Genomic DNA, 10747 nt, shown 5'->3' with positions numbered 1-10747 from the left:
TTTTCCATGTGATGAGTCATTACACAGGATGGAAGTAAATTAGTTCAAGGGCTAATACTGCTCTCCACCATGCTGCTGGAGCCACTGAAACTGCTGTCCTCATTATCCTGGCTGTGTTGTGTTATTAAAATGTACTCAAGGAATATTCAGACCAAATGTGCTCCTTGTTTTACGGTGAACATTTGAAGTGTCTTATGGAAAACAGAACACTAACTGAAAATGTGTTTGAAGACAGCATCTTTTGATGTCGGCCTCAACCAAGAGCATTTATCGTAATACTCCAGCTGTGTTTTCAAGTTGAAAAACTGCATTAGTTCCATTACTTTTACACACACTGTCTCTTGCTCACTGTGGTCAGGCACGGTCAGAGCTGTGGTGGATGAGAGAAATTAGGTTAAAACCTCTTTATTCATCTGACCCGGTTGGGTAGCAGGAGTCTTTCAGAGATAAGCGTGCCTGATGCTCTTTTTTCCCCCCTTCATTTTGTTAACAGAATTCCTAGGTTTCTCTTTGCCCTGCCTCGTTCCAAAGATTATCTGTAAATGCAGGGCTGCAATCCTCTTTTCCCGGGCACTCTGTTTTTATCCGAGGTCTGCTACGGACTGAATATTCTCAGCATGCTGTTGTGTCTGTATGTTTTTATTTTGGTGTACAGGTGTCTGCTCTATACTTGCTGTTACCGAACTCACTGTCTTGCCTGTCAAAATTGGAAGAAATTAAATTATTTTTCTAACACTCTAAATACTTTTATTATTATTTACGTATGTAAATTAGCTAACGTGACTAACTCATCCTAACCCACACTATGATGTTTTCCGAACCTAACCTTTTTTTAATGCCTAAACGTAACCAAATTGTGACCATTTCACAGCGTATACCACATATTATCGTTACAGTGACATCAAAGGTCACCTGACTTCGTCTTCCTCCACATTTAAATATACTAAGGTATTAAGGGCAAAAAAACTCCAGGGAGAGTGTGTATTTTCAGAAAAACAGACCTTCGGAGCAGTGGGCTTTTGTTTTTGGGATAACGGGCTGTCAGATAAATGGGCTTTCGGTTCAATGGGACATTTGTCGGACTGTTGGGGTTTTGGTATAATGGGTCATCTGAACAAGGCTGAAGGTGTGTGCATTCTTAAAGCAAAGCAAAATTCCGCTTGTGTTGTTTGCTCAAACTCGATGGCTGGACCATCTCTGCAGAGTCTGTTTATTTGCCCCAAACTGTACAGACGTTAGCTGTAAGTAAGCGAGCAGCTGACCGTGTGCGCGATGCATGCTTTGCTCAGACTCTGACTGATGTCAGAACTCGCCAGGAGCTCCAGGACATTCTGTTATTTCTGTCGTTCTCCTATTTCTTCTAGTCTCTGTATATGTTTATGATGTAGCTCTAGTTTTTTTTCTTTCTTTTTTTTGCCGTCCTGAGCTTCTGTCTACACCACTCATGTCTTTCCATTGACTTATATGCAATTGCACAGGATCTAAAATAGTGTGTTCTGTCTGAACACACCTGGAGGAAATAACCTCGGGTGAACAGGGTTGTCTTGGGTTAGCTTTGAGACTAAGAAACTATGTAACAGTCCTGCTGTACAAACTGGGAGCATTGGGGCATGGAAAGATGTGGGCATTTACTGGACAGGATGGGTCACACAAATTACACTGTTGGATGCATTATGGGAAAGGTAGTGTTTTTGAAGATTGACCCATTCTAGGGACTAAAAATCAGGGTAACTTGGCCTCTGTTCATTTTTTGATCTGTCTCTCAGTTTTATGGAAGTGTAATAGTAAATTATTGGAGCATCCCTTACATTAATGCAAATTTTTTAGCCATGCTTGCATTGTGGCTCTAGGGATGGTCCAGACTGAAATATCTCAACAATTATTGAGTGGATAGCCGTGAAATTCTGTACATATTTCCGTTATGATCAGCATTGGCATTTTCATCATGAACATGCTAATGTTAGCATTTAATTCAAAGCTCCAAAGTATGGCTTCACAGAGCCACTCGCATGGCTGTTCACTCTTGGTGAGATAAATCGGAACAATCTGGGATTCACAGTTTGTTTCTCTGTTCTTTCAGATGCTGTAAGACTGAAGTGGTCGTCATCAACAGGACAAGGTTCACCCACTTGTGTGTGTGTGTGTGTGTGTGTGTGTGTGTGTGTGTGTGTGTGTGTGTGTGTGTGTGTGTGTGTGTGTGTGTGTGTGTGTGTGTGTGTGTGTGTGTGTGTGTGTGTGTGTATGTCCGTGTGTGTAGGTAGGTAACATTTTTCAAGTGCCAGTTCTCATTGGGTCTGAATGTTTACCTGTCCTTTAAAAGGGCAAACACTCTAACCTCCACTTTCTTCTGCCATCTATCTAGTTTTATCACTTTACTTCACTTTTTCTCCGCATATCTCTTTATGGATCAACTCACACCTTTAGATGTATATTTTTTCCCAGTGCTCTTACCTTCCATTAGCTCTACTCTTTTCCTTTCACCACACATACTCCTCTCTCTCTCTCTCTCTCTCTCTCTCTCTCTCTCTCTCGGTGTGGGAGGGGGTCTGTTGGAGTGAGGAGTGGAGGATCCTGTCAGTGTGAGCGTATGCGATTGGAGAAGAATAATCCTCTGAGTCCTTTGCTTTCTTAGATTTTTGTGAGAAGAGAGCGTGTGTGTGTGTGTGTGGGGGGGGGTTCTTTGATGTTCTGCAGATACCATTTGAGACCGCAGCATTAAATGCGGCTTTACAATTTCTGTCATAGATCCTCCCATCCCCTCCCTCCGCCATCTTCATGAGTCTTATTGCTCATTTCCTTCTTTTTCTTTAACTTGCACCACTCATTATGTTTCTAGGACCCAATTTCCTGCACTTCCTCCCGATGTTGGACATCACAATAAACACTCTTGTAGTTGTGATTTAGGAGCAGTTAAATCTTCTTCATGGTTGAGCTACAATGGCATTCTGACAGGGCCGTTTAGCAGGGTGCTTAGCAAGAGGCCGATAAGACGTTGGCAGCCACTTGGAATCAATTCGGCCATGCCTTACCCTCAGTAAGCCCACAGTCGTTGAAGTCCCATTCCCATGCGCTTGTGATTAAGCCCGGTGTGTAGGGCTGAAGTAGACATTGAGAAAGCTGCAGCAGACATGCCACATTTGATAAGTCTTTGGTTGGAGATGCATGTATATGAATAACAGTGTCCTCCAGGGAAGCTTCTGCTTAATGTTTCATGGACTTATTTCCTCTGTGCCTCTCTGTCATCTGAGATTTGCTGCTGTCTGATGCGACACTCAGAAACATGAGGTGTTCCCTGTGATCATGGCTCCTCTGACACAGAAGCCTGAGGTGTGTGAAGGGTAATAATGGTTATACTTTCACATACACACTCACATATACTGCATTCGTAAGGCATGGCTGCAGACGTGGACATACAATATTGAGTCCACATTCACTGGGTCACACTGTGTTCTCACGCGAAGCCCACATGGGTGAGACACAGCTGAGACAAACACACACACACAGATGAGATGTGACATGTTGACTAAATACAGGACAGGATGCACACCATTCAGCCTAGAGTAAAGAATGATCATGCATGACGTGCACTTTCACAGAAGCATGTAGCCTAACCTTTCCCATGCTGATGAATGAGTCACCACCCAGATGCCAAAAGGTGACCTTACTCTGTGTGTGCCTCTGACTGGAGCACGTCTCCAGACATTTTTTAAAACGTATGTCACGTGGTTGTTTATTGTTTATCACACTGATTTTATTTTTTATTTTAGTTTTCAACTAACTCGTTCACGGTTTTTTAAAAGAAGAGGAGAATTTAACATATTGGAGCACACACACACTTGATGTCAATGTCGACATATCTTTCGACTGCACCATTTAACACACATCTAGTGTAAATTAACTGATTATATAACGCAGTATGGTATTAAATGTTAATGTTAATGGCTTATGTCCTTCATGAATTAGTAGTGGATGCCTAGTTAAGACTAAGATACCGTTCTACATTACATGAGAGGACACAAAACTGGTAGGTAATGGAAAGGTAATTAAGATGCAAACATTTGTAAAGTGTGAAAAAAAAAAAAAATCTGTCTCTGTTGTCATTAAAGTAACTATTTTATAATTGCAAAATCTCTGTACTGACAAGTCCGATCTGCGTTGGAGGTTTCAGGTTCCCAGCGATTGGCTTTCAGTTATGTTATGTACCCAATCTAGTTTGCCCAGTAAACATGTGAATCACATATGTCAGGGAAACTTCACTATTGGACAGTGTTTTCATTGGACAGTGAAAACACCTCTTTAGTGACAAACCTTGCACATATACAAGTACACTGAGAGGATCAAATAATGGAAACATCTTACAAAACAATATATAAGAGCCCTGCACTAAATGCCATTTTATTGAATCATTGTTGTCTGTTGTAAAGTGAATCAAATCGATGATCATTTTTGAAATTGCATTGTTGCTAATCAGACCTAATTCACCAGAAATATAGAAGACTGCATGGTCTCATGTGCCTCTGTAATGTGCTAATTAGTATTTAAATTTATATGCATCTCTTGTGTAGCTGCCTTTGTAATTGTGATTTATAATGCTTGGAACAAACTCCACAAAATTATGTAATGTGGCTAGGGGAAAAGCCTCAAAAATGGCATGCATATACTGTGTGTCAAGACAGGAAAACTGTGCTAACGAAGAGAAAGTGTGAGCTGTGGTAATTTGTTCACCTCTTGTTCCACTCAAGACTCAGATATATGAACTATACACTGAAAATGTGGAGCTTCCCACACGAAAGCCTCTGTGTGTCATTAATATCATTCAGTTCGAACTCAGACTTCATTCTGTACACAATATCAGCTGTGATTCAAAGAGGAAAATACCCACAACAATATGTTAAAGGCGTTATATAAGAATGACACTGATTATGAAATCCTCCCAACAAAGTAGTTTTTCTTATATAGCTGTATGAAGGCTACTGCACTGACCCTGACACTGCACCAACCCCCCCCTTACTGTGATTGTCGCTATGGTTACACACAATGGGGGGTCCTACAGATGAAGATGTGATGGTGATGATGGTGGTGGTTGTCATAGTTTGTCCCCGGGGGTTCTACTTTCGCATCAGGCCCACCATCCTCTGTGCATGACCTCTGTCACCTCCCCTGGGGAGACACTTGCCAGGTGAGAAAAGCATGCAACAGGAATTAGAAGGACCAGGTCGACTGTATGTGTGTTCCCCCGAGCAAGGTTGTGTTTGGCTGATATGTTTGTCCTTTTCGCTCATTTTATAAATACAAGGCAGGTTATTTTCTTCCAACTAAACCAGGAACAGTGGTTTACAATTGCTGATATATAACTAGCAGAATGGAGTTGCTCTTAATGACATTTTACTGTCTAATCATATTACGTTACCTTCAACTTTCAACCCGTTACATTGTATTTCAAAAACAATGGGTGTTGTTTTCAGTGGGTGAGGAAGGCGTCCTTGTTTTGGTAACTGAATGAAACAGTTTTTACACTGTTTACAATGAAACATGCAAATCTAGTTCATGTAAAGGAAATACTGAGACACCCTAATCATTTTTCATTCAATAATCAGGTTCTTATGAGTGATGGGATCCATTGAAAATAAAAATATTTCCCCATAACATTAAATCATTATTAATAATTATTATATTAAATGCTGATAAAATGTTGGTAAATCCTGGTACATGGAAATATGTGACATTATCTTTTTCCAACTGAGCCTCACCCACTTCAAACCAGAGAGAGGAGCATAGAGAATGAGAATAATAGATAGTAGTAAGTGCAAGTAAATAAAAAAAAAACTATATGTCCATGTAAGCATAAAGCTGTAAACAATCACACATTACCCCCTATGCTATTATGATTAGCATGTTAGCAAACATTACACATCCAGCAGACATTAAGCCACATTATAATTCATTTTAGTCTTAAAGGTAAGTCAAATGCACTGTCCTTTAAGCTGTTTGGTCTCTCCACCAACTCCAGGGTATCGGGCTCTTTAGCTGTTAAATGCTCCACTATGTTCACAAGCTATTTGCTAACTGTGTCTGTTGTTTGAGGCAGCTGCCTGCTGCCACTGGAGATGAGGTTGGTGAGAGCCGTCAGAGCGAGTCAAAACAGTAAAGTTGCGTTCTGTAAAACCAAAATAATAAGCTTGAAGATGCTAAAAAAGGTGTGTTATCTGTGAGTTCATCACTACGAACAACGCCTGTTACATATAGTAATTTGACCCACTGTGACCCAAGTGTAGCTTTAAAGAACAAACTGATGTTATACCACCTAACATCAATCTGGACAAAACCTGTGACTGTCCATAAATGTTTACTGTAGTTTTTACATCCAAAGAAGATTTTATTGTAATGCTGACTGTTAATAAACCAGAAAACTTGCCCAGCAAGTCACATTGGAATGCTGATGCTGGCAGTCTCCCATAATCAGTGGAACAACTCCAACTCCACCTTCCTGTGATGGCCCATCACCACTTGTCTCTCTATTTTTTGTCTTTGAGTGAGAGATGTTAATGTTCACATACCACAAGTGAACAAAAACAGATTACAAAAACATCCCAAGTGAACGTTTTTCTCATTATGGGTTACAAAGGAGAGAGCACTGCGTTAAGGAGCTGCTACCTGACTAGAAATACCTTAATTGATATGTATCTAGAGCTCCACAATGCTCTGTAAGACCAGCTTAATTAAACCTCTCATTCTCCCTCTTTGGTTTTGGGGTATGCAGAAGAATGTTGTTACTCAGGTTGGTATCCACTAGGCTTGTATGAGATCATGTTGATGCCATGTTGGACCTCGTCTCATACATAGAGTTATGAAGGGTGATTATTCCGTTTGAGGCTACATGAAGGAGGCGGTAGAGGAGAATACGTCCCTGCAGGTTTTTCTAATGGACAAACAGACACGTGTATTCTTTAGTTATGCAGTTACATCACACGTTTGATTCCACTTCCCTGAGATAAGAAAGGACAGACAAAGATCTTCTGTTGCTTTCCTGCTGTTTTTCATAATTTAGATTTTGTTATCGCTGTTACAGTTTGTCATTAAAAAAACTGACAAGCCGTTCATTCATCGTCCTCAGTGGTTAAATCCTGCTGACTTTGATGATAGTATTGATAGTACTTCTCCTCTTGTGCCACCATAAGGTTGACGTTTTGGGTTTTGTAGTGAAATGTCTCAGCAACGGTATTATAATAATTGCCATGAACTTTGGTACAGATCTTCATGGTGCCCAGAGGATCAATCTTAATGACTTTGGCGATCCCTTAAATTCTCCATAAGTCAGAGTTAAGGTAATTTAGAATTTTGGACATGTAAATGGTGGTCCCATTAACTTTAAAGTGGTAATTAAGACTAGGAAAAGCTACAATATTTCCAGCTTGGCACTTAATAGCACAGAAATGCCTGAAAATCAAACAAACCTCACAGCAGCCAAAGACCATCCTTCAATGTAATTAAACACAAGTTTAACAGATATGGTGTTATATTGTCAATGCACAGCCTTTTAATCCTCTCATGACCAACTCATACAACCGCCTTGATACAACCGCCTTGATACAACCGCCTTGATAATGGGAATGCTCACAAGTTGTATCTTTCCCTTCTGTACAATCTGGCATGAATGCAGCATAAATACAGACTCACACAGCCTCCAGCATGGATGTAGACTAGATACACTAATGAAAACATACTTATGAATATTACATTCCCTTTTCTGCCATAAGATCCTCCTAAATTTTACAAACTGGACCTTTAAGTCTTGTTCTACAGCAGATGAAATGCTCGGAGCTCACACGAGTCCATTCCATTTGATAAACCATGTGGTCTCTGGAGTCACATTTTCTCGTGAACCACATGGTCTCATCTTTGTGGATATGATCGTATGTATATGTATATTTGTGGTGTGTGTGTCTGAGGTCGCATGTGTGCATGTATTCACTCCCACAGAGACCTTCAGTCTGTCGGCACAAATACTCCAACCATCAGGTCTTGTGTAGCAGTTTTCACAAAGACACATTTATGCTGAAGTTTACATGTGAGCTGTGCTTGAAGACAATACGGGAGGTTGTTTCATCAACTTCCTCCTGCCAAAATGATTAATTCAATCATTTGCCTTTGGGTCCAAGTTCATTAAAACACTGTTAATCTTCTTGTGTGGGGAGGGCAATCAGAAATAGGCCTATGACTTATTTGGGATTTTGACTCTTTGGCTATGACTAATCGCTGCGCGCTGACCGAGTGATCAGAGATGTTGTATGTGCCCTTACATGATGCTGTGTCCCTGGCTGGGTTTTTAGAAAACAATAGGCCCTGTTATATGTCGAGAAAAGCTTGTTTCACTGAGGCCATTCATAGACCCTGTGTGGAAGGAAAAGCCTGGCAAGAGCAATACAAGACTCACAACAATAGCTCTGATGCATCATGGGTAGTTAAGACGGCACAGCCATCAGCAGAAGTGGGTTGCTCCACATTGAAGCAGCGACTGTACAAGCAGACTCCTTAGGATTGCTTTCTGACATACCCCATAAGCAATTTAATTCCTCCAGAGTTACTTTGTGCAACGGCCCTATCCACTTGAGAGCCTTGACATCATTAATCCATTAAACTTTAAATTCCAGAGGATTTTTAGCCCTCCTGCTCCCAGATTAGCAGTTCAGTGAGTTTCTGTGTCAGTTCACTGGGTTGAAATTAATTTCTCGACTAATTTAGTAATTGCATGCCAAAGCTTTTTTATCTGTGTGGTGGAGGAGCTGCATCACACTGCCGCTATACTGCAGGCAGGTTAGATGTTTGGGAAAACTGTGGTTATGTTCACTCTGCAACACAGGCTTATTATTAGACCAGTCTGCTCATAACACCTGCAACATGCACAGGCAAATAACCGACTGACCCGATCAAAGCCAGACAAAAATAAGCATTTTCTATTCAATCTGTAAAATCCAGATTGTAGAATATTGCACAGTGTGACCCGTCACCGCGAGAAAGCCTGCATCAGGATGTAGACACTGAAACATGATAATTTGCACAAGCTTTTAACCACTTTCTCTGAATGTCTGCTCTAACTGTGAGTACTGTATTATACAGGATGGCTGCTCTGGATAAGTGCTTGATTCACTGCTACAGCCTGCTTTGCCCATTATGGATAAGCTCCTCTGACACACTGATGCAGAGGTTACTCCTTTTACATGTGTGTGTGTTTGTGTGTACGATAACTCTGTGTGAACATGCTCTTAGCTTTGTGGGCGGTGTGGGCTGTAATGAGGGAAGGGGGTGGGTGATATGGGCACATGTGTGATGATGACTGACTCTCAATCCGTCTCTCTCTCTCATTCTCTCTCTCTCGATCCCCTTCTCATCTACAGTGTGAGTCACTGTGTCTCCCTCAGCGCCCCCAACACTCTCCCGAGAGGATGTAGACACACACACACACACACACACACACACACACACACACACACACACACACACACCAATGACAGTTTAGTGCTGGCACAGGACGGCTGGACACTGTCCCCACTCATCACCCACCACGTCTGACATCTCTGCCTCTCAGCATGACTCGAGTTCACAGGGGTCGGGGGCTGTCATACGAGCACATCACCCCAAAAACGGAGTGTCTCCTCAGCCTTGGATCCACTAGCTTGCAGCCTCTGAAAAACATGACAGCGTTTGAAATGCACATCGCTGCTGTTGTGACACTGACTAGAATTACACAAAATTACCAGTTTGTGGTAAGGTGTAATAACAGCATTGCTAGTCACTGTTCCCATGACGCCGGCTGCGCTGCTTCACTCATATGAGGCCCATCTGCCGGCAGAGATGTGTAGCTCTGTCTTACAAGGCGTACGTGAACATGAGGTGCACCCTGTTATCACCGCTCACACACACACACACACACACACACACACACACAGCACAGGCGTGTTTGCCTGAGGTGTGAGAGTCGTGATAATGGTGTGTCTTGCAAACCCAGTCATCACATGTCACTTCTGACAGTCATTGCTCGCCTCCTCTGCTCGCACACATGCACCCACTGTCACAAATATGTGATTGTTGTCACAAAGGTATGAACAACAGAGAGGAGGGAAGCTGCCAGGTTGTGATGAGGAGTCGTGTTGTCTTCTCACACAAGCCACAGAACTCCCGAAGCACGTGCTATTTAGATATATAGAAACATCTGGAACGTGTTGTAGCCACATTGAGAAATTGTTTTACCCCTTCCTCTAATATCTTCACAGCACATATATTTCACAGAAACAGATATAACGTCATGATCTGTTGATAATACTCATTGTATGATTTCGGGTCTTGGGGCGACTTTCCAAGCTGGCATTTGTGGAGCCAGTCCCTGTTGTGCAGTTGGTTAGAACGGTGTTTTCTCTGCCATCATCCCTAGTCATCCCTAATCCTGTGACTGCAGCTGTACACACAATGGGTAATCCCATCATGACTCAATTGTGTGTGGAAATAAAGACACACGTTGGCTATGAAGAGGAGAGTTATTTGTTAGAGCTCAAAGGGGACAGGGTCTGTTGTTGTGTGTTCACTGGGGAGGGGTGAATAGTATTAAATGTTCACCTGCCAATACGTCCCTGCATGGATGGGGTCCAACATGGCTCCTGCTGCTGCTGCTACAGGAGTGGGAAAGGTTTTCACCATGAAAAGAAGGTGTCACTCTGTTCAAAGAATTGGATCTGCTGGATAATACAGACTA

This window comes from Dicentrarchus labrax, unplaced genomic scaffold, assembly GCF_905237075.1.
Source record: "Dicentrarchus labrax unplaced genomic scaffold, dlabrax2021, whole genome shotgun sequence".
In the NCBI taxonomy this organism is placed as follows: domain Eukaryota; kingdom Metazoa; phylum Chordata; class Actinopteri; family Moronidae; genus Dicentrarchus; species Dicentrarchus labrax.
Note: the sequence above shows the minus strand (reverse complement) of the source record.